The sequence below is a fragment of the Sus scrofa genome, chromosome 6 (assembly GCF_000003025.6).
Source record: "Sus scrofa isolate TJ Tabasco breed Duroc chromosome 6, Sscrofa11.1, whole genome shotgun sequence".
Taxonomy (NCBI): Eukaryota; Metazoa; Chordata; class Mammalia; order Artiodactyla; family Suidae; genus Sus; species Sus scrofa.
The window spans coordinates 124140471-124166031 of NC_010448.4; the positions used below are offsets into that span (position 1 = coordinate 124140471).

The 25561-nt window shown below is 33.9% G+C and overlaps 1 long non-coding RNA gene across 2 annotated transcripts in view; it reads left to right on the forward strand.

Moving 5' to 3' along the window:
• LOC110261200 overlaps positions 1–25561 on the forward strand; it is a 173901-nt gene that overhangs the window by 105587 nt on the left and 42753 nt on the right. For both annotated transcript variants that reach the window (XR_002345102.1, XR_002345101.1), the window contains one exon: positions 22790–22987. This is a non-coding gene — a long non-coding RNA (uncharacterized LOC110261200). The remainder of the gene's footprint in view (positions 1–22789; positions 22988–25561) is intronic.

Below are 25561 nucleotides of genomic sequence, written 5' to 3' on the forward strand. Positions count from 1 at the left end.
CACTTTTGGTCATTTATTACAGTTTTTATTTTGAAATCTATTTGGTATAAGTACAGTACCTCATATTTCATTTGGTATCCATTTGCATAGAATGCTTTTTTCCAGTCCTTAACTTTTAGTCTATGTGCCCTTATGTCTGAAGAAAATCTTTTGTCTGCAGCATATAAATGCATGATTTTTAAATTTTTAATCCATTCAGTTACTCCATGTCTTTTATCAGAGAATTTAATCTATTTATATTTAAAGTGATTATTAAGTATGTTCTTATTGCCATTTTGATAGTGTTTTTCTGGCTCTTTGGAGTTCATTGTTTACTTCTTTTATTTCTTTCTTCTCTTGTAGTTTGATGACTTCTTTAGTGGTATGCTTGAATTCCTTTCTCATTTTCTTTTGTGTATCTACTAGGCTTTTACTTTCCAGTTACCGTAAGATTGTGTACAACAACTTATCTTTATAACACCTATTTTAAGTTGATAACTTGGGTTTGAGCACATTCTAAAGCTCTGAGTTTTACTCTTCCCCTTTATATTCATTTTTGATGCCACATTTTATATCTTTTTACCTATGTATTCTCGTTGCTTGACTATAAAATCTTCCAGAATTTCAGACATCAGCTTTTTAGCAATTTAACTTTTTAGCCTGTGGAACTACAAAATATAAGCCCCAGTGGCCATAAAAGCCAGGAAACCTAAAGGTATCTCCTGGGTTGCAGTTGAACAATTGGAGCTTCAGATGACTCTCTAAGATGCTTTCTGGGAGTTCAGATCAGCTTTATAACATAATTAGGATGTTATCTTATAGAATTTTCTACTTTATACAGTTATTCTATGCAATAAGTCTGTTGTGTTCACATATCTTGAGATAAAAATATACTACTTTTCAATACTTAACCTGTTCAACCTTAGTATCTATTGATGTCTGTTTCATGAATTAATTATTACTTTAATAGTCAAAAAATAGTAAATTTCCAATTGCTTCAGTTTCTCTACACTTATCAGTTTTCATTTTGTTAAAAAAAGAGTTTTCTTTTCTCTTTCTTTTGAGGTTTTTTTTTTTTGTATTTCCATTTTCTCCAATGACTTAAAATGCAAATTTAAAAGGCTTCTCAAATTGCTTTATTTTAGGATTAGTAAGAGCCCTTTCAGCCTAGCTATTTTTTTTCCTTTTAATTTACCTCCTTTATTTTTGATCATTTTTTTAAAGCTTTCTGGCCCAACAAAATGGTCTAGGATTATTTTGTGTTTTTGTCCCCCCGCTTTGGTTTATTTTACTGGAACTGTTATTCAAGATCTGGACATTAAGTATTCTTGCTGATACTGGAGTGTAATTACTCCCAGTCTTTTCATTGAAGAGAGTTAGAAAATATGTGTAAGTATAAACACACACATGCTTATGCACACACACTTCTATCCAAACATATTTATTTATTTATTTGCTTTTTAACCCTAACTTGCGACATATAGAAGTTCCCTGGCTAAGGGTTGAATTGGAGCTGCAGCTTGCTGGCCTATGTCAAAACTACAGTGGGATCTGAGCAGCCTCTGTGAACTATGCCATAGCTCATGGCAGTGCCAGACCCTTAACCCACTGAGCGAGGCCAGGAATCACACCTGCATCTTCATGGATACTAGTCAGGTTCATAACCTATTGAGCCACAATAGGAACTCCCTCCAAACATATTTCTATACCTATCTACAAATGTCTGTACTTAAATAGAAAAGCATGTGAAATATGAACCACATTAAAATAAATGTTACATGTGCATATATAATTATAGTATGCATTATATATATATATATATATAATGATATATATGTAAAACCATGCCATTTTACCAATGTATTCAATTTTAATCCCAATATTTCAGGTTCATTCTAGTATTATTTATTTATTTATTTTCCTGTATTTGTTAGTTCCTAGTTCAACACTGTGGAACTTGATTCCTATTATCCAAAACCTACCAACTCTCATTGGCATGGGCTTCATTTGCACCAGTTTATCTCTTTAGCTTGCTGGGCCCTGTCTTCCTTGCTTCCTTACATGAGCCCAACCATTGTCAAAAAGGAAGAGGGGAGGATAGTTCTATATTTTTTATTACATTTTTCCATGGGTGTCGTCCCTCCTTTTCCATATCTCTTGAGAGGTTTTGAGAGCAAAAATTAAGTCTTACACTTTGATGTGTAAAAATGATCAGCACAATGCCTTACCCAAAATTTGCAACTGGAAATCTATATGCTGCATTCCACCAAGACACATTTTATTTACCCAGTTTTAATTTATCCTGTCTTTAAACCAAAATATCTAAAACAAAAATATTTGTTTAAAACAAAAAATAATATATTTAAAAATAAATTATTTTAAAACAAAATAAAAAAACCATAATGTGTGTTTAAAACAAAAATAATGAGTTTATTTCCAGTTTTTTTTCATGGAAGTTTTACACATAGGTTTCAATTTCTGACTTCTTTCAAAAATCAGAAGTTGTGGCATCAATGGTCTTTATCCCTGCATGAGAGGGAGAGAATAAGTGGCTGTTTCTGTGTGTAAATGGGCACTTACTAATAGTTCAGCACAGATCCTCTGCCCCACTTTGTCTCACTGACTACCTGACCCTTGAAGGAATTTGAGTTTACACCAGTACACACGGGAAACACTGTTTGAAAATACAAATATTTGTTAATTAATTACTCAAGGTCAAATTTAGAGTTCTAAGTCAACAAAATCAACACTTTCTAATAAAATTCTGACAGTTTTTCTCTACTGTTTACTCCATTCTATCTTCCAATTTTGCCTAAATTAAGAAATCTGGTCACTGCCATCTATGAATTATAGTAATTTCACCAGAGAATATTACTTACAGTCTTCTACAAGTGGAAGAGAGTGTGCCAGAACCATTAGTTTAAGGGGAATAAAAATTGCTCATTCATAATTTTGTGTGTGGTCTATGAGCTGTAAAGACCACTTAAGGTCACTGCTTCATACAGTATTAGGTAAACATTTAAGAGGTAAATACTTTTATCCATCTTTGCTTCCAGCAAAGAAATAGACCATGAAAACTCCAGAGGGCTGGCTTGATATATGTTTTCATTTTATTATTTTCCCTGAGCTGAGTTCTCAGTAATACTTTGTGTAGATGCAGGTAAGTGGACCATGCTTAGTGTGAATAAAGAAAGGCAGAGCTATCTGAGCAGCTATTTTATATATATATATATATATATATATATATATATATATATATATATATAACTGATTCTAAAATGACATTTTTGGGGAAACTCTTTCTTACTAACTTAATAAAGGGTAAGTGTAGCCCTCAAAGGAACAAACTCTTCAACTTGCTTATTACACAGACAGACATACAGACACACATACATCCTTATAACTGTGTGTTACAACTGCCAGGAAAGTGTTGAAAGTAAAAAAGAGAAAACCAGGAACAAACACATCTCTGCCTATTAAGAAAATTAAAGTCTTTACTTTTCCTGGGAGAATGTGATTTAAGGCCTAATCAGCACATGGTCCCCACACATTATCTAAGAAAGTAGAAATTACTGGTACTGAAGCTGTGCTTGGAAACTCCAGGGGGAATCTCTGCAGGCCTTCTGATAACTTTTTATGCAGGCTTAACTATTTCTCCTTATGCAATTGGGTTTGTTTGCTATATATAAAGAGTGGCCACTGGCTAATCGTCTCTTCATGTACATGTTTGAGTAGGACAGTTTACTCGTGCAGATTAAGCTTCCTGCGTTCAGTTCTTCTCTACTCCACTGGCAAGGAGTTGAACTACTCTATTTGCTTTGCACAGCCCCATTAAATTATTCAGTGGCATTCACATTCATATATCTGTAGAACATTGGCTCCGAGAGTGACATTAAAAAAAAAGACATTATTTTTAGGCCGCTGAAATCAGAAAAACTACCATAATGAAAATGACTCTAAAAAGAGATTTTAGTTTGTTCATGTAGGGCACAATATACTCTTTTCCAAGTTTTGTAAGTTGATTGCTCTTTAATATCAAGGCAACACTTTCTATGGAATAAAAAAGCTATTTCTCACTTTCATTGAGGCCAAAGAAGAGGGCAAGAAAAAGAACATGAGGGGCAAAGATGTCTGAAAGCCCTCAGTGTTTCTTTCCTTTGGGAATATCTACATGAAATTGCCAAGGTAACCTCTGTTGCTCTTCAGGCCAGCACTGAGAGCTCTGAATGAGAATCTTATAAATATCCCATTTGTTCATATGTATAATACTGTGGAATAGCCATCAGATTAATTCATGTGGGGAAGATAAGTACTATACAAATATCATGGAAACTATGGGCAAATTATTTAATTAATTTAATTAGAAAATATAAGCTCACACACACACACACACACACACACACACACTACTGGCTTGAATACAACATTTCAGAAACCTCCAACTATATTTTTGGTGCTTGCTGTGCCCTGGGACATACTCATGGCTTTAAGTGTGTTGTATTCTAGTCTGAAAGGATTGATCATCTAAGGTCTTCCATTTAGGACCTCCCAGTACAACAGTCACATTGTGAGTCAAAAGTAATGAGGTTATTCTGTCCATCTATAGAAATCCTTGGTCTACATAGTCAAATGAATTTTCTCAATCAAATGAACTCTCTGTTTTCAAAATTATGTAAAGTAAAAAAAATCAAAACAAAAGCAAGCAAACTAACAAAATATCAGTGACAACATATGGAGCCTCCTCCAATTTCAGAAATGTAATGGCGGGAAATCTCAGGATATTTTTCCTCCATTGTCATGCTTCCCCTTCTCTCCAATTGGCATTTCTTTGTTCCCACTTTATTTTAGGACCCATTCATCAGTCATCGACTTTCTCTTTTCCAGTCAATTTTATTTTCGCATTTCTATTTTTAAGTCATATTACACAGAGCCAAGAAATGGCATATCAGGAATCTTTGCCTACCTATACTCAGAGACTATAAATAAAAATAAATTATTTTTGTCCTTTGACCTCCTGAAGCCATCTTCACCTGCCAGCTGTGAATACTTCAGTAGTGTACAGAGTGATGAACTGGTTGTAGGAAATCTATCCTGTCATGAAATATCAGCAAAGATTTGAGTTCAGAAAGAGTAAATTCTTAGTCCCAGACCCAGTGCCATTTTTGTAAGTTATATCATTGTGATTAATCATTTGATCTACCTTAAACTTAATGTCCATTTTAACAAAATATCCTAACTCTGTTTGAGGATGAATGAAATGATATAAAAGTCCTCTAAATTGCAAAAGTTCTGCTTCAAATTCAAAAACTAAATTCTTATTTGAACATGGCTATTGCTACCTGTTGAGAGGTAGAGTAGAAGGCAGCTCATGTTGAAGAACCTTAGAGTGAATGAATTGGGAAGAATGTACTCTAGAAAAATGTTGGGAAAACATCCAGAAGAAAGTTGGGTAAAAAAACACAGATCAAGAAAGAGTTGGGGACTAGTGTGGAATAAGGAAAAAAAAAAATATATATATATATATATAGGAAAAATAAATGGAATGTGTAGAATTAATTTTACTATTATTATTATTTTAAGAAGTGTCATACTAGATTTTAAGTAGTAATTCTACTTATGCAAGCACACAAACACATGGTACGGGGGTAAAACATGAGTACTTGTAATACTCAGTTTATAATTTTAATTTAAGGCACTCCCAAGAAACAAAATCTAAAACAGAAAAAAAAAAGCCAAAACTACAGAATCCTCAATTCCAAAGGAAAAGTAATAAAATAAAGTTAATTCAGCTCAACTCAAAGCCGTAAGATTGATTTGTGCTTTCATTATCTAACTAACTGCCCTGATTATAAGTTTGAGAGCAAAAACTGTGATAAGAAAAATCTCTTTTCTTCTACAGATGAATTCCATTGGAAAAATCCTATTTCCATCCATCAATTTTTATTTAAATCAACTAGTTTTCAAACAGGTAGAAAAGTAACTGAGTTAATTAAGACAATGAAAGGTGGTCAAAACTAGAAAGGCATTGAGGAAACTGAATAAACATGCCCAAACTCCAGGAAAACTAAGCGAGGGAGTATCTGTGTGATTATTGTTAACACCAACCTTACCTCTCTTGGTTCAACTGTATAGGATATTTAACCGCAAATGGATGTGTTAAACAGAAATATTACATATTACAAAGGTAAAATATTTAATTTTATCTCTAGAAGGCAGTTATTCTTAGAGAGAGAAACGAGAGAAAAAGAGGGTATGAGAGGGCAAACACATGAGAGAAGATGTCCATTTTAATACTCTTTCATTCTAATGCCAAGCTGTTAAAGTAGGGATACAATATATTAAGGCCATGACATTCTTCATTTGTTTCCAGAATAGGTTTCCCAGGAGACACTATGAGAAGTTTATATTCATTATATTGTTGTGGCAAAAATCATTCAGTAGGAAAATACAGGTGGTATGGTTGATGAACAAACTAAGAGTGCAATTCTTTTTATCCTTTCTTTTTTTTCTTTGTGGTTTTCACTCTACTCTCTTATCTTCATCATGATATAAAAGAATGTGAAAGAGCACAAAAAATTGCTAACATTTGAAGCTATAATGCTTTTGGACATAGATTTAAAGCTGGTGAGTGATGAGGATTGTAATTTCTAATATCAATTGACACTTTCTCCTCCACCTTTCATGCATTCAAAGAGCCCTGGGCTCCAATCTGCTCTTAGCTATTGTTGAAGGCTGTCATTAAAAATAGCAGCTGATGCTCACATAGCCCTCAGCAGGGTTTGGCCTTCAATGGGAAGAAAGTGGGAACAGACCTATAGGCACTAAGAAAGAAGAAACTCAGTTTAGGTTTTAGAAAACCATTTGGAAATGGCTCAGGTAAAGTCAAAGAGGATTCATCCTCTAAAAAAAGAACTCTTCATTGAACACATGATAATTCAAAGCCTGATAGAGTTAGAGCACTGTTCTGATTTCTGATAAATTGTGTTTACAAAAGGAACATGGCTTCTTCATTCATGGAGATAATAAAACTGATCAAATGCATTAAGAAATTAACCTCAATGATTTATTTCCCACTGTGGGGGGCATTTGCTGTTGAGAAGCACAAAATGTTACACTTTGGCCTGAGAACAATGTAAGTCCCCACAAAGATATCTTCCCTGGGGAAATAAGGCTAACCTCCTATGATAGAAAAAGAACACTGGTGATTCAGAAATATTCCTGTTATGGGTATTGGGTCTTCACAAACATATGTTGAAGTTCTAACCCCAGTAGCTCAGCACATGACTACTTGGGAATAGAATTTTGGAGACAGAATTAATTATGGTGAAGTAATAGTGAAGTAGGGTTGATCAGTAACCCAATATGACTTGTATCTTGATGAGAAGAAGGAAATTTGCACCTAGACATGCACAAAACAATGTGAAAACATAAAGAAGATGACCATGCGAAGATGAAAGCACAGATTGGAATTATGCTGCCAAAAGCCATGAAATACTCAGTGTTACCAGATGCTGGAATAAGGAAGGAAGGATCTTCCCCTAGAGGTGCCAAAAGAAGCATTGTCCTGACCACACCTCAATTTTGGAATTCTAGATTTCAAACTGTAAAGATTACATTTCTCTGGTTTATACTACTCAGTTTGTGGTACTCTATTACGGCAAACCTACAAAACTAAAGCCACTACATTAGCTTTGAGATATTCAAGTTCCTGTGCTGGAATTTGAGAATATATAGGATAAAACAAACTCATGAGTTTATACAAGAGAGAGCAAACAATCTATTGCAGGAAACAGATATTTCACATAAATACATTTTATCCATCAGGGAGTTTTTTAATGTAAATTGAATCAAAGATTTTGTTTTTATCTATTACTAAATTATTTGCTAACATATTGTTTAAGTTAGGTTGTTAATCTTAACCTAACAGGTTTTCTCTATGAGAAAAATAATAAAATTGAAAAATTTTTTGAAATGTACATAATAAAAAGAATTAGAGCCTGTTGAATGGTTATCTCACTTGTATTTATCCAGCATTCCAGGAGAAAAATATGAATTGACCACTCTGTATCAATTTATTTTACAATCATGATTCAAGCTATTGAAGACGTAAACTGGTAAACAAGATTAAAAAACATTAAGTTCACAACTCAACACACACAACATGGTTAATGCTATAATATACATATGAAGAAAATGGAATCACAAAGAGGATATTTATACTACCTGGGAAACTCAATAAAAACATCATGTAAGGGTGGTGTTTGAACTGTTCAGAAGGGTGAGTAGGTGTAGATAAAAATAAATAAATAAATAAATAAATAAATAAATACATGGGAAAATTCACTGCAGGGAAAGAGAAAATTATTTCAGGTCTAGGATATATTTTCAGATCACCAATGTAATGCATTTCAATTCATTAATAGAGTAGAGATGATAATCGCAGTGTAATGAATTTTAGAAGGCATGAACATTTTTATATTTCGATATAATGATTATTAAACTGCAGATATATGTAGCAGTTACCTTTTACTCCAAGGAAGTTTTATGTCCCTTCAAAAGCAGATATTAAGCACTAAAATTGTTTTCATTTCTGTGCTTGGTAGTGTGAAATTTTTCAGGATATATAAATGACAGTCCTTCTATTATTTTTTCCTTTGAAAAATAATACTCTGGATGATGTCATACATATAAGAACAGATAGAGACGTCATTACTTTGAATGTTCAACCATTTAACAATATGCCTATGGTGACATTTTCTGTATCTCCAAGTAAAATGCTGTCTACATAAGATTGCTAACTAAAAACGGTCAGGTTGTTGAGTAACAGGATGTCAAGAAACCTAAAGATAAAAGAGAACAACTGTAGGGAAATAAGTCAAGTGAAGTTATGATTAAACAAGTACAGGTAAAACTTTGTAATTCTAAGTATACAAGAGACTCACACCTTCTGTGCAACATAAATGGACTTATGAAGAACAATAATGAAATTATAGGAGTTCCTGCTGTGGCTCAGTGGTTAACAAATCTGACTAGGAACCATAAGGTTGTGGGTTTGATTCCTGGCCTCACTCAGTGGGTTAAGGATCCAGCATTGCTGTGAGCTGTGGTGTAGGTTGCAGACACGGCTCAGATCTGGCATTGCTGAAGCTGCGGCATAGGCCGGTGGCTACAGCTCTGATTAGACCCCTAACCTGGGAACCTCCATATGCTGTGGGATGGCCCTAGAAAAGGCAAAAAAGACAAAATAAATAAATAAATAAATAAAATTATAATTTTCCGACTTTCAAGACAACACATTTTTTATTCTGTATGTATATGTTTCTCAATGTTTTTTATTGCTCTTCTCTGTCATCATGATTAACAGAAATTCTCTAAGTATAATCTCACATTGTGTTTGGATTTCTTGTGTGTATTATGACGTGTGTAAAGGGGCACTTCCATAGATAAATACCAACTCAAAGGATGAACAAAAAAGAGGCATGCATTTGCATAGACTAACATTACTTATTCTTTCCATTTTTTTTTTTCACATAATGCCTATATTCAATGAAATGATGAGACAATTTTAAAAAGTGTGGCCAATCATCAAGTGGAAAACAATCAGTAGAAGTAGGTAGCCCAGATGCTAAAATTATCAAAGAGAAACTTTAAAATAATAAGTACAACAAAGGATCTAACAAAGAAGTGTGCAGTACAAAAGATAAAATGAGTAATTTAAGCTAAAAGTGCTAGAATGAATGAAATGGAAATGGAAATGAAGAATAATTTTGATGAATTTACCAGTCAAATGGAAAGAATCAGTTCAGTGAAATTTATGCACAAAGAAAAGAAATGGGAAAAAGTAAAACAATATCTGTTAAAAAAAATAAACTCACCTAAAATGTTTGTGTATATGGAGATCCATATGCAAAAAAAAAAAAAAAAAGAGAAAATAGAGTGAAAAGAACACTAGAAGAAATACTGGCTGAAATTTTTTTTTTCAAATTTGTTGAAATACATCAAATCACAGATAAAAGAAATTCAGAATCAGTGAACACATACAGGATTAAAAACAAAGAAACAAACAAACAAAACCCATATAACACATGCAAAAAAAGATGAGAAAATCTTGAAAACTATTCAGAGGAGTTCCCATCGTGGCTCAGCAGAAACAAATTTGACTATTATCCATGAGGACACAGGTTGGATCCCTGGCCTTGCTCAGTGGGTTAAGGATCCAGCATTGCCATGAGCTGTGGTATAGGTTGCAGACATGGCTTGGATCTGGCATTGATGTGGTTGTGGATGTGGCATAGGCCAGCACCCACAGCTCCCATTTGACCAACCCCTAGCCTGGGAACCTCCATACGCTGTGGTTGTGGCTCTAAAAAAGAGATTAAAAAAAAAAGAAAATGTTCAGAGAAAAAGACACGTACAGGAAATAAGGAAAATGGCTAAGAGGTCATGAGAGAGAAAAAAAAAATGAAGGCAGACGATAAATGTAAAGTATTTTCAAAGTGCTAAGGAAAATGAAGAGAAAGAAGGAGGAGGATGAGGAAAAAGTGAAGAAGAGGGATTTACATAACTGATTTCAAATTTACAATTGTTAAAATAAAATAAAATGGAGACCAGGCTTGAACATGCCCCAAGAAACCAAACCAGTTAAATCCTGCCAGCAAAACTAAATCTACTTTATTAGGGAAACAGGTTATTTCTTATATATGCTTCAGATAACCATAAAAAAACTTATCTTCCTAAAATGGTATAAGATAATCATTTTTAACCATTCCCCTGCCATCTAAAAATCTCCATTGTAATGCAATTGCTGTAAAGGACAAACAACACTCATTTCAGTTTATAAGCCATCCTGTAACATCCTGCTTCTCACTTTCACATCAGTTTTAGATTTGAAGACTCCCACTTTGCAAACTGTACTTTTGTGCACAATCGCCTCTTCCTAAATACTATTTTATTGACCTGGTTTTAATTTGTACAGTTTCTGAAGTTTTGATGTAAACACAGTGTGGTATTGGCTAAAGTAAAGCTTCAGGAACTTGGATTTGACAGAATTCTTAGGTACAATGCCGAAAACATTTCACAAGAGAATGATGAAGGATTTTTTCAAAAGAAACTGTCAAGAAAAGAATTTAAAGCCACGACCTGGGAGAAATTATTTGCAAATCACATATCTAATAAAGGATTTACATTCAGAAGACATAAACTTTTTTATAAAGTAAATAATAAGACAAAAATACCAATAAAAAAGTCAATGAATTGTACAGTCATTTCAACAAAGAAGTTATAGGAATGGCTATCAAGCACATTCAAATATTTATAATATTTTTAATAATTATGAAAATTAAAAATAAAACAACAATGAGGTACTACGCACATCTAACAAGCATAACTACTTAGAAATATACACAACAAGAAGAATTAGGGTGTATGAGGAGAAACCAAAACCACCTTATGTTGATAATTAATTGGGAATGTAACATTGGATAGTCATTTTGGAACCTGGCAGTCTTAAAAAAGTAAGCACGATTATAATATATGATCCGCAGTTCCACACTTGGGAATATACTGATAGAAATTAAGTGTATATTAAGTATATTATACATATATTATACACATATATGTATATTAAGAAATTAAGAGATATACAAAGGCATTTATAGGAACATTATTCACAATAGCTGAGTCAGTAGCATTCCCAATGTGCGTCGAGTAATGAATATATAAACAAAATGTTTTAAATCAATATAACTGAGCACAATTAAGCAATAAATAAACAACAAACTACTGAAATATACTACAATAGGGATAAACCTAAAAAATCGTTATGGTAAGTGAAAGAAGCCAGAAATAGAAGACCACATATTGTATCACTTCATTTTTATGAAATGCACAGAAAATGTGAATGGGTACATAGATAAAGAAAATAAGTGGTTAACTGTAGCTAGAAATAGAGACAAAGTTTAAGGACAAATGCGCACTAACAAAGTTTTGATGTTGCATCTGTCATGTCTATAGGAAAGGGGAGTGGCAGAGTGTGTTTTGGCTTTTGTCATTTTTTCCTATATGCAATATGAAGCACTTGAAGTAAATGGTTTTTACTTCTGGAAATGGCATTCTATTTCTGAAGCATTATTCCCACATTTTTCATGCCCAGGATTATTACAATTGTATTTGTGTGATTCTTTGGCTTTCTACTACTTTCCAGATCTCTCTTTCCATGCTGAAATTCTTTTAAAAATCATCTAAATGTATACTCACTGCAACATATATCAGTATGAGGTCATTTGCATTTAAAAAAAATCTCATCTTATTTGTGAAGCAGATTTCTTTCAATGTATCAAAGCATATGCTCCTGCTGAATTCATCGAGCCCTTTTTAAATAGTCCTTCTAAGCAAAATACTTTCATTTAAAAAAAAAAATGAACATTTCCTGTGCCCAAGTTAAATTTTCGTGTTTAGCTGAAGTGAAGTAAAAATATCAGCTCAAATGGGAAATATGGGGAGAAATTATAAAGCAAGCCAGGAAGATTAAATGGGAAATGACTCTCTAAGTTCTGATGTATGCCATTAATGATATAGCTCACTAGCTGAGAGGGGCAGCTATTTCTCTGCCATTTTTTTTTTTTTTGCAGGGAAACCAGTGATGTCTTCAACATTTAAATTGTGAAAAAAATTAAACAGACTGAATTTTTCTATAAAAATAACTTTTAATTACTTAAAAAATACAATTTTATGGTCAAGAAGAAAATCCATCCTCATGGTATCCATTATCACTACCGTCACCTCCAATTATTGAAAGCAGCTGTTTTGCCTCTTTCTGATTTACTCATTTCTATTTCCCCCAACCTTAAAAAAATTAATTATAGGACTGAGATCTGTAGGTAATTTGACCAAACTCCTAACTTATGCCCTCCTGACTGTACACCATGTCTTGTCTAGTCTGTTGATTCTTTTCCTAGATAAAAAGGAGTAACTATGAAGAGGTAAGCAGTTAAAAAAAAAAAAAAATGACCAGCTCTCTACCTCCAACAAACCCCTAAGCAATCTTGCAGGCAGATTACTTGGGCAAGATAGCATCTGAAGAATAATTCAGTCAGTCTGCATGCAATGGAGAATGATGCCTGGTTGAATCAAAGTCTTACTCCCCTCTGTTTTTCCTTTAAAAAATTGTCATGGCTGAACAGAATCTTTGGAGTTGGTCTCTGGTCATGAGTCCACCATCTCTTCAGATTGCTTGCTTTTCTGATTAAAACACTTTTCCCTTCTATTGACGCTTTCCTCTCACATCATTGGCTTTTGAGGGGCGAGCTGCAGAACCTTTGTTTAGTAACTTTTTCATGTTCATGACTTTGTTGGTGTTTATTTGAAACATTATCCCTTCTTTGTCACTACCTTAAGGCTTCATGGTAGATAATTAAAATAGATTTGTCTTACATATCCAATGGACAAAGAAAATCAGTCTTATTTCAAAGAGTTAGCCATGTATATACAGCATTTTTACATATGGTTAATCATTATCTGATGCTAAGTGATATGTCCAGATGGCACAGATCTGTTTAAACACAGAATGACATTTTTAAGAACTAAAACTTCCTCTGGGTTGCAATGGTCAGAAAGATGTAGTTGACTATCTAAGCAAAAAAAAAAAGTAAGGGTATAGAGAGGGACCTAGGGCTATGTAATGAATTTTAAAATATTTCATGCAATGATCAAACAGCACACTTCAAAAATAATATTCTACACTACTACTCCTAACCTATCAGACTCTCTGAAGACAGTGAGAAGAGGAAGGTGGTATGGAAATAGAATCACAAAAATGGTCATGGTGGAAATGATGAAATGTTAGTCAAAGGGTACAAGACCTCAGTTATAAGGTGAATGAGTTCTGGAAAACTAATGTGCCACTGAATATAGTCAATAGTAATGTACTCATTCTACACTTGAAATTTCCTAAGAGTAAATTTTAGAGTTCTCATAGCACACACAAAAAACTAGCTTGATTATGGCAATCATTTCACAATGTATATATATAGCAAAACAACAGAGTATACACACAAATATATTCAATTTTTGCCAATCATACTTCAATAAATCTGGAAAAAGAACCACAAAGAAATGTATTCAAGAGTAATTGTTCTGGAAATGTTTTCACACAGTTAATTTAAGTGCATATCACAGTTATAATTAATGAATTACCGGTAGTTCTTTATAAATTCCAAAATTCCTTAATTTCACTTTTAAAATATTTTTGCAAACAGTAAATAACATGACTATTTGAGGACATCACATTATTTAAGTTCTAGCAATGTAAGTGATAGTTATAACAGGAGATATATTAGACGAAAATCTTATGTAACAAGTTTTATTAAGTCCATAAATTTCATCTAGGTTTTCTCATCTTTCATATGAAAATCATGATCTAAGTTACCTATGGAATGTTGTATATTGTTTGGGAGGAATAATAAATCTTTTCCCTCTACCCATCTTAGGTTCTTTTCCTCCAGACCTAAAAATTATACCAAAAAGGAGTTCCCTTGTGGCATAGTAGGGTAACTCCCTGGCATTGTCATTGTACTTGCTTGGGTTGCTGCCATGGTACAGAATTGATCCCTGGCCTGGGAACTTCAACATGTTGCATGGGTGATTAAAAAATAAATAAATAGTCTGCATCTATTAACCCCAAGCACCTCATCCATCCAACTCCCTTCCCCTCCACCTTGGCAACCACAAGTCTATTCTCCAAGTCCATGGTTTTCTTTTCTATGGAAAGATTCATTTGTGCCATATGTTAGATTCCAGATATAAGTGATATCATATGGTATTTGTCTTTCAATTTCTGACTTACTTCACTCATTATGAGAGTCTCTAGTTCCATCCATGTTGCTGCAAATGGCATTGTTTTGTTCTTTTTTAATGACTGAGTAGTATTCCATTGTGTATACATACCACATCTTCTTAGTCCAATCATCTGTTGGTGTACATTTGGGTTGTTTCCATGTCTTAGCTATTGGAATGGATTAGCAATGAGATCCTGCTGTGTAGCACTGGGAACTATGTCTGGTCACTTATAATGGAGACTGATAATGTGAGAAAAAAGAATGTATATATGTTTGTGTAAATGTGTCACCATGCTGTATAGCAGAAAGTTGACAGAACACTGTACAGCAGCTATAATGGAAAAAAGATAAAAAAAAATATAAAAACAAACAAACAAAAACCCTAAATAAATAAATAAATAAATAACAAATAATACTGGAAAAAGGCACATTAACCAGAGAAAAATAGAAGTTAACACTTGCATCCTGCATGTATAAATGGGATCACCCCATGATGAACAAACCAGCATTGGTTAGTACTTGAATTTATATATAACTTTGTTGCTGTAAGAGGGTTCCCTTCAAGTTCCCAAGTCCAACAAGGGCTCTAGTATAACATCCCAAAATAAATTGTCTAAGGAGACACACATACTGACAAAGTAAAAGACTTTATTGGCAAGAGGCACTTGAGAGAGCAGCAGGGTAAAAGAACCCAGGAGAACATCTCAGTCATGTGGCTCACAACCTTAGGACTTATGGTAAAGGGGTTAGTTTCCAGGTTGTCTATGGCCAAGTCATTTTGCTTGTGCCTGTATTAAGGTTGACTCAGGTTCCTTCCTGGTGAAATGAGTATCTCCGAGCAAGGTAAACAAAAGGAAAAATACATTAGGTTTCTGGGCTCAAGAGGCAAATTATAGGAAGATGAGAAAGAAGAAAGTTTAGTAAACTAGAGTTGTTTAGTAGTATCCATTATGCAGATTAATATCATTTTTTATATTGATAAAGTTATTAACGTCTCACTGTCAAAATCAGGGAGAAGGAGACAACTTTACAAATGGAAATTTATATATATAAATTTCCTTTACAAAAGGAAAACTTGTGCCCCATTTTTAGAGCTTATCTTGTCTCCGTTGGTCCTCATGGCTTTTAGCTCAAGATAATCCATATGACAAAAAGGCATATTTTGGTGTGGCATATTCTGGTACCCTTCATTATATTAGAACTCTATGAAGGCATGGAGCATATCTGAGGATTTTAATTCATTTTTCATTATCTCATCCTCTTTGGGAAGTAGAGATTTGCAGCTTGAAAGTATATCTTTCTCTCTGGTGTGAAAACTTTTGAATTTTGAATGAAAAAGAGAATAAGAAAGCAGCTAATATATATGTGCATATAACATTCCTACTGGCCCCTAAAGAAAGCAGTCTACTTCTTGTGTATACATCTTTTCTTCTTTCTTTTCTCTCTCTTTTTTTTATAACTTTATTCCTTTCTCCCACTTTTCTTTCCTTAATTTTTCCCCCTTTCTTCCTATCCTCTATCAAAAACCAGAAAAGTTCAGATTTCTCATATTTAGACAGTATGCTCATTGACGCACGTGCTGAATTATTGTGAATTTAGGCATTTTGCAAAAATATTTGTAAGGTGCAATATTTGTCCTTTTAAAAGAACAAACAGTTTTTGAAAGTTAGAAACATGTATTTCCACATGAAACATATGTAGATTAAATATTCAAATTATACCTTCTTTTGCCCAATAACAATCATTTTTTTTACTGTTGCTTTAATGAAAAATCTAGATTAAAATTATATAATATGGAGTAAGTTATGAAACCAACACAGGAGAACTTGCCCCATAATTTGCTGATTGCAAGATCTAAGGAAAGTTACAGCTGGAAATTTTCATTCCTCAAAATTGAGCTGGCTAGCCAGCTTTGACTACATTTTCTCTCTCCTTCTCTCTTTTATAGCTTATGCAGAAACATCCGCAACATGGATGAGGCATAGCCACCTTCATAATTTTATCAAACTTATGAATTCTGCAGAATTTGCTTTTGGTTTTTTCAACAAATATTAAGTATTAATTTACTTTATTTTTATTTGCCTCTTTTCTACCTTGATCACTCATCTTCTTTATAAAAAAATGTATTTTAAGCAAATTATATGCAATTTCTAAGAATCTGTATACTTATTTGATTGTTTAGTGAGGGTTTGTCCTTCCAGTGATTATTTACTTTAGACAGAGATACACCTGTGTTTCATTAAGGATTTGGCTTTCTAGTGAACATCACTTCAAAGATTCCTTTACCCTCTGGGCCTTGCTAAGCTTGGGTCCTCCCTGCGATCAGGGAAAAAATTGAAGAAATCTCTGACATAAAGATGAGAGTTAGGAAGATCAACAATTTAGGTCATAAGGAAGAAATCTTTGGAATTTCCCTTAGGTCAACTTAACCTTAACTGCCTTCTCCCTATCTTTATCACTCTAGTTTTGTGATACTTTAGCCAATTATGAAATAGCCATAATTTTCATGATCATTTTGTCAACTTTTATTGTCATTTTCTGATATTGGCCAAGGTGTTAGCTATTTGTGAAGCTGTAAAAATCCCACCCAAAATGAGGTCAACAATAAATCTTGGGATTTTCACATACTGGATATCACAGTCACTAGCTTTGAAGATGTGGCTCCAGAAGTAATGGAGTTTATTTGTCTGCCTGCTGTAAAGAAATTAGTGATAGCATTAAATCTTTGTCTCATTCACATTGCGTAACATGATATAAGATGATGTTTTATTTTCTTTTTACTTTTCAATCTGAAGTTTTAGACTTAAAGAAGAGTTAAAAAACTAATACAAAATTTTACCATTTGCATTTCACACCCCCTTCCTAATGTTAGCATGACTGTTGTACAAGTAAAAACTAAGAAATCATTATTGGAGCAATAATGTTGTCTATAGACTATATTTGGATTTCATCAGGTTTTCTACTAATGTTCTTTTTTGCTCCAGAAGTTAGAGTAGAATCCCAATTAACATTGAGTTATTATGATACCATAGTCTCCTCCTATCTGTGATGGTTTTTCCATCTTATCTTGTTTTATGTCACCTTGACAACACTTTTGAAGAGTTACTGCTGCTTGATTTTGGAGGATGTTTCTCAGTTTTAGTTTGTCTGATGCTTATCATGATTGGACTGGGGTTATGGAATTTAGGAAAGAACACCACAAAGCTGAAGTGCCTTTGCATTATATTCATATCCGTGGGAATATATCAACATGACTTAGAACTGGTGATGCTAATGTTGTGATTTGGTTAATGTGATGTCTATTAAGTTCCACCTATGTAAAGTTAATTTTTTTTTTTCATTCTGGACTAAATTTGTTGTAAATCAGTCACTAAGTCCAACCCATATTTAAGAGAATTTAAATTGAATCAAACTCTATTTTCTGGAAGGAAAAGTATCAAAAATTTTGGGGACATATATGTTAGGAATGTGAGAGTAATTAACAATACTTAGGGGGACACCTTGAGGCTGTGGCAGATATCCCATTACTCCTTAAGACTTTGTACTTCCTCTGAAGCCAGGTTGAGGAACAGACAACATCCTCAAAAATCAGAAGGACATAAACTAGTAGATCTTTTCTCTTCTACCTCTTCTTGTTTCTCTTTGCTTTGAAATACTTTCCAGCATCTTAAGAGTTTTTATATGTTACATCTATTTTTTATAATTATTATCCCTGGGAATATTGATGTCTGCTTTGCTGTCATTACTGGAGGTTTAAGTCTCAATTAATTTGATTGATCTGCTTGATCTGTTAATAATGATGATTTTTCAATCCTAAAAAAATAAATTTAAACATATTTCATATAATATGTTAATTAAGGTAGGGAATGATCTTAATCATTTAATGACTTTAAATGATTAGAAAATGTTTTAATGACAAATGCAGTCATTCATAACATATAATTTCTTGGTTAATTCAGATAAAGTAGATGTTATTTTATTTCTCACATTTTATTAATATAATACTACAAATGCTAATTCAGTGAAAACTTAATCACATTTGTAAATATAAACAACATACTGGTTTTCTTAGATTTTGTTTCATTTTGAATTTTCCACTAGATTTTTCAGTATCAAATTCATTCACTCACACTAACATTAATGTTCAGAGTTTTTCATTTCCCTGTGATATGGTCATTTTGCTGTGATTATGGCCATTTTAAGCATTATATGCTGGTGTAGATTTCAAAATTCACCGCTGTAGGCAGATGACTTAAGATTGGATTTCCAGAGTTTGATGATTCTTTGGCTTGAAATGATTGAAATTACCAGACTGCAAAGCAATGTGCCTAAATACTTTTGACTTTTTTACAAACAACAAAATTGCATCATAGGCATGGTGATCCACTGACCATGGATCACCATAGGTTGGTTAGTACCTATTTCTCTGTACTCGTGTGTGTGTAAGCCTGTGTTAACATACGTGTGTGTGTGTTTGTATGCATTCATGCATGTGTGTGTGTCTTGTGGGGCTTAAAGAAGGGCAGTTCAAAGAATAGAAGAGGAGAAAAGATAAGGTGGGAAGGAGGTGGTAGAAAAAGAGTTAAATCAAGCTAGTCAAAAAGTCATTGAATGGCTACTCTGTATACGAACATAAACCAGCAAGTGTGGTACATACAAAGCTCAGGCCAGAAGGCCCTTTGATTTCGTGGGTAATGTTCAGGTAACTAATTTGAACAGTCCTTTCAAGACACAGAGCATCAATTTTTAAATTGTGGTAATATTATATTCACAGGTCTTAGAGGAGGCTGGGGAGCCAAATGGGGCTCTTGGGTCCAACTCCTTCCTCAAGCAGAAGAGTTTATTTTCATATATTTTGCATGGTTGACATCTGAGTAAAATGCTTTGAATAAAGAGTTCCTTTAAGAAAAAGCTGAAAATGATTCCATAATTTTGACCTCCTAGAAGATAGTAGCAGGTAGCAACACCTTGAAAAGTGTGATACAAAAATAACCCAGTCACACTGGTAATTATAAATTACAAGAGAATATTGTAGGTAAATAATAAACATAAGAAATAATTATGATATTAATAATGATTTAGCATCCTCTCTTCAAATTTCATGGCTTTATTAATATGATACTGTTATGACATGATATTTATCAATACAATACTGTAACAATTATTTCATAAAAACTCAATCAGGTAATTGCTGGTTTTGTGAATATAAGCAACTGTTTTATTCATATTTTTTAAAATTTTTGACTGAAAGAAAATATTTAAATATATACAGAGAGGGTGCCCTCACAGTTCCATGGAGCACACAAAGGAAATTCTTAAAATAGTCACTGGCTTTAGCAAGCTTAGAGTGCAACTGAGGAAATAAAATTTATGTTATGCAAAAAGAACTTAGAACAAAATGATATCGTATTTCATTTCTTACATAAGTAGTTAGTAAAGTCAGGGATTGGTTATGCAAATTTAAATGTTCCAATGATTTTGAAAGATTATGAAGCCTTATGGAAAAGGAGATATTTGGATTATTCCTGGATCACAGGTTGAAAAGATAATGAAAGGATACATGTTGATATATTCAAGTATTAATTTACATTGCCTTATAATTATAAACTTCACTTCTTGTATAAAAACATATAGTAAGAAGCTTCTTAAATAAAGGGAATTTTTCTTTTTAGGGTCGCACTTGAGGTATATGAAAGTTCCTGGGCTGGGGCAGAATTGGAGGTGCAGCTGCAGGCCTACACCACAGCTATGTCAACACCAGATCCAAGCTGCCTGTGAGACCTATGCCATGCCTTGCACAATTCTAGATCCTTAACTCACTGAGCCACAATGGGAGCAAGGCCAGGTATCAAGCCTCAGTCCTCACCGAGACAACGTGGAGTCCCTCACCCTCTGAGCCACGATGGGAACTCCAGCAAAGATAATCTTTTTAAAAGGATTTTTCATTATACTTATATTAGATTCCATTAATATGATGTGACTTTTGAAAAAGCATTTCAAATAATTACTACATTTTTCCCTTACATATGCCCTACTGGAGAACAAGATAGAATTGTAAGAAATCACAAGAATTACACCTTTGTTTCAGAAATCAAATTTAGGAAAGGAAGCCTGAAAATCAAGTAGCACTGTTGTATGAGTTTATATGTCAAGGCTTCATTTATTCCTAATGGGGCCATCAACGCCTTTTGTGATCTCAGTAATTAAGAAGCCAGTTTGATTCCTCTGATTATGGACTTCCTAAAAGCTGGCTGCTAAGTCATAAAAGAAATAGAAAGAGGCTTTGGAGAACTAATGGCTGCCCATGTGTGCTGAGTCAGTCATGAATTTTATGGGCAGCTATGCTGACTTATGCAGGACCGCTTTATGTCTTGGAGATGATCTATTTTAGCATGTTGATTGCTTCATCCTGGGCATCATTTTCCTGATAGAGACATGGGCCGTTTATACGGTTTTACAAAATTAATTCTATGTGGGAGATGAGAGGAATCTTAGATAGAGCAACAATGGAAATTCTAAAGTGAAACAATATACATGGATATCTGTATTAAACAAAATAATGTAGAAGTGGGAGGATTTCTGTGACATTTTAGTTGAAGAATGGAGACTGGTGACTCTATTATGGACATCACCAACATAGTCATGTTTATTGGAAAGGAGCAGAATGTGTTGAGTCCTCTCCATGGAAATACTATTTTATCCCACTCGTTACCCTCCCACCCATCTCCAGTTTTGTTTATGTCTTCCTTAATGAATGCCATAGAGCACTGAAAACAAGAAAATAGGATAAGATGGTCCAAAACAATAAAGCAACAGGAATCACCATGATGGATTTCATTAATTAGAAACTGAAATTAAAGACACCAACCTATGAAAAATTGTACCACTGGAGGTTGTTCCAGGACAGTGTCTGTTCTAATTTCAGAAGTTAATTTGACAGAAATGTTTAAAGTAAGAGAAATATGGTGACCCAGAATAAAAATCACAGTGGGAGAAAAAGAAGCTTTATATCATATTCCTTTCCAGCCCAAGCTTTGATTAGACAAGCATCAGAAAGCCATATTTGGCATACTGCTGAAGTTCCTTGTATATAAAAATCTGAAAAGTTTTTCTGTTCATTGTTCTGCCTAGGAGCCAAGTGTGGATATTCACTTGATTTTTTTAATCATGAGAGTTTCCTTCTGAATAAGCTCTTCTGAATTGCAAGATCCTCTGACGAGCACATAATATAAGGGGATAAGTTGGGAAAAGAGGGGCAGAGGAATGAGGAACAAGGACGAGAATCAGTTGTTCCTAAGGGCATATTAAATAATATATGCTCAATTAAAACAAGTGCAATCTCAATTAACTACAGTTCAATTATCTAGACATTCAAATAAACTGAAACAATATTTTAAATTCACTTTAGTTCCCCAGATAAAGTGAGGGTAAGTGGAAATAACAATATCAACAAAAGAACAGCAGTAGCAACAAGATTCTGGTTAGTCTTTACTGCCATCTTCCTTGATGCCTTCATTTTTTGTCCTCTTCTTTGTTCTGGGAAGTTGACCCAGTTGGACTGTATCTTCTGAACTTCTTTGTTCTCTTGGCATGAGTGGGGTTCCACCAATATAAGTTGCTCCAGGAGATTAATGTCAGGAAGATAGAGGTTAGGGTATTTTTCACCCTATTCCTTCCCTATGTCATTTGTTGCCTCTTGTATGGCACAGCTTCTGCCAGGCTGCTTCTCTTCTTTGGCTTCAGCTCTACAAACACCTTATCTCCTTATCACCTTATCTCCTTCTCCTGCAGTGTTTTAACACTCTTGCCAGAAACATAAATGTGATTTTCATCAGATTACAAGTAAATAAGATATTTTTCAAACCTATTAAATGTCCTTATAATAAAAAAAATCAGATTAAAAGGAAGGACATCTTAATACTATGTTCAGCCTTTCTAGGACTTTAAGTAATTCCATTAAAATCACATTTTCTCAGTTTTCCTGCTACAAATGGAGAAGAATACATGAATCCTGGCCCTTGTCCTGGGAAAGAGAGTCTCTAAAGATGGTCCACTCTGCTCCATTCTGCTCTGTATGTATATGCAGCTCCTCTCATAATGGAAACTACACTGCATCTGTAACTACTTTGACTGAGAAGATGTGGAAAAGTGACCTTCTGGGACTTCTGAGCAAGGTAATAAAAAAGCCCTTCCCCTCACTATGGATAAGTTCTAGACTATCCTGGTGGAGAGAGAAGCAAAGTAGACAGGTCCTAGATGTGAAACACACCATAAAAAAAGAAGCCACCCCAAAGAACTTTGAGATACCAGATGTTCAGCCATCTGACAGCATCTACCATTTTGCTGCAGCTACATGAGAGACTGTGAGAAAGACTAGCTAAGGAACTTCCCAGCTGGACCCTATTGAATCCACAGATACATGAGGTATAATAAAGTTTTTGTGGTTCAAGCTACTACATTTTGGGGTGGTTTATAATGTAGTATTAGATAACTATAGCAATAGATATTCTACTTACTAGCAGTGTGACTGTGAAAGTTACTTATGTTTCCTGAGGCTCAATTTTTTCATTTTCAAAATGTGAATGATAATAGTTAAATATACTATAATTTACTTTGAGATTTAAGCTAAAAATGAGATGAACAATTTAAAGAAGTCATTCAGTATAAAGTTTGGGACACAGGAAGTAGTCGATAAATTTTGTTCTTATTGGCATCATTATTATTACATTAAAAAAATCTTCATCTCTTCTAGGAGGGTCTAGGATTAGTAAGAAAATACAAAAAAAGCATTAGGATAGTCTCAATAAGAGGTTCTTTGACAGGAAAAAGGAAGTGCATAAATCTATGGAAGAAAAAAAAATCTATAAAATAATAGAAGCTCCTTAAACTAAGACCTGAATGCTAAGAGTTTGCTTGGGAAGAATGAAGTGTTCCTGATGAACGTGGAAATCAGGAACTATGGAAACCAACACACGAGAGGTTTTGGATGTTAAAGGAAATGACCTACACGGAGAACTGGGAGAAGTTGTAGGTAGCTGGAGAAAGGAAGTAGAAAAGGTGAGTGTTGGTGTGAAGTGATTTTGAGACTTGTACATTTTTCTTTGGGTATTGGAACATATCCTGAAAACACAGAGACGTCAAAGTCTAGGTCAAAACTCTTGGTTGTGTGACCATCGGATTGAATAGAAAGATTAGAGACTTGGAGGTAAGGATGATGAATAGAGAAAGGCTGCATTTGAAGCAAAAGAAAAGTAAATGGACAGTGATCCTTGAATTCCAGATATATTTTGAGGTAACATCAGTACACTGAAAAAAAGGGGAAAGCAAAGATGGCTTTCAGGTATCTATCCTGAGACATTTGGTAAATGATAGCGACCTTCGCAAAGATAGGAAAAACAACAGGAGAGAAAAACTATTCCTCCACTATAGAAGAAGGGTATGAGTAAAAATGATAAAACAGTCATCATTTGCTGGGTACTTTATATGGGCTATACACCTTTACAAAAATCTTTAAATATAAGTTTTCTAAGCACCTAAAATATTAGCATAACTATACCCATTATATAGATATTGGCACTGAATTCCAATTAGATTAAGTCACTTGAACAAAATATTTCTTGTTTTAATGTCAAGGTTTTATGACTTCAAAGTCCATACACATTTTATATTTACAAGTTGAATATAAAGCTCAGAATATAAACAGAGACAGATAAATATAGATTACATTGTTGATGCTATCCTGGGAATAGATGAGAATGGGTAGAGTAAAAAAATGAAGTGCCTGAAAATAGAATCCTCTAAAATACTAACAGTTGAGACTTCAGTAGAAGATGAGTTACTGTGTATATGGAGGCAAAGCTGCTGCAGAGAAGGAACCCAAGGGTGGGGGAGGGGAGGGGAAGAGTGTAAACTAAAAGAAGGGAGTTGACACACAAATGATAGGCTACAGAGTGCTAAGGAGGTTGAGAAAAGAAGAGTGACCATTAGGGTGACATCTAGGACATAAAAATAGTCAGAAGAATCTGGAAAACCTTAGTGTCCCAGATAGGATTGTGACTGTCCCCTATAATTAGCTAGTCTTTATATAGCAGGTAAGAAGGAAGAAGGCACTCCAGTCTTGGGCTATTAAATTAATAAAGTGACAACAATGGGAAAACAGGAAGAGTATAAGGAGTTTTGCTATTACCAGTTTATCTCCCATGCAAACCATTTTTCACAATTCTGCTCTCTGTTTCTATCTATGGACTTTTGCACAACCAGGTTTTAACATTAAATCAAGTGACTTTGCCCTGCACGAGAAGAGACCATGTGTGTCCACAGCAGCTTTATTTTTATTTGATTGAAAAATAATTGATTTACAATATTGTGTTAATTTCTGCTGTATGGGAAAATGATTCAGTTATGTATATGCATGCATTATTTTTCATATTCTTTTCCCTTATGGTTTAATCACAGAATATTAAATATGGTTCCCTGTGCTATACAGTAGCACCTTTTTTTTTAAAAAATTCATTCTATATATAATAGTTTGCATCTGTTAAATCCAAACTTCCAGTCCCCACCACCACCACAAAAATACACACACACATACCTCTCCCCCTTGGCAACCACAAGACTATTCTCTATGTTTGTGACTCTGCTTCTCTTTCATAGATAAGGTCATTTGTGTCATATTTTATTTTATTTTATTTTACTTATTTTTTTTTTGTCTTTTTGCCTTTTCTCGGTATTTGGAGGTTCCCAGGCTA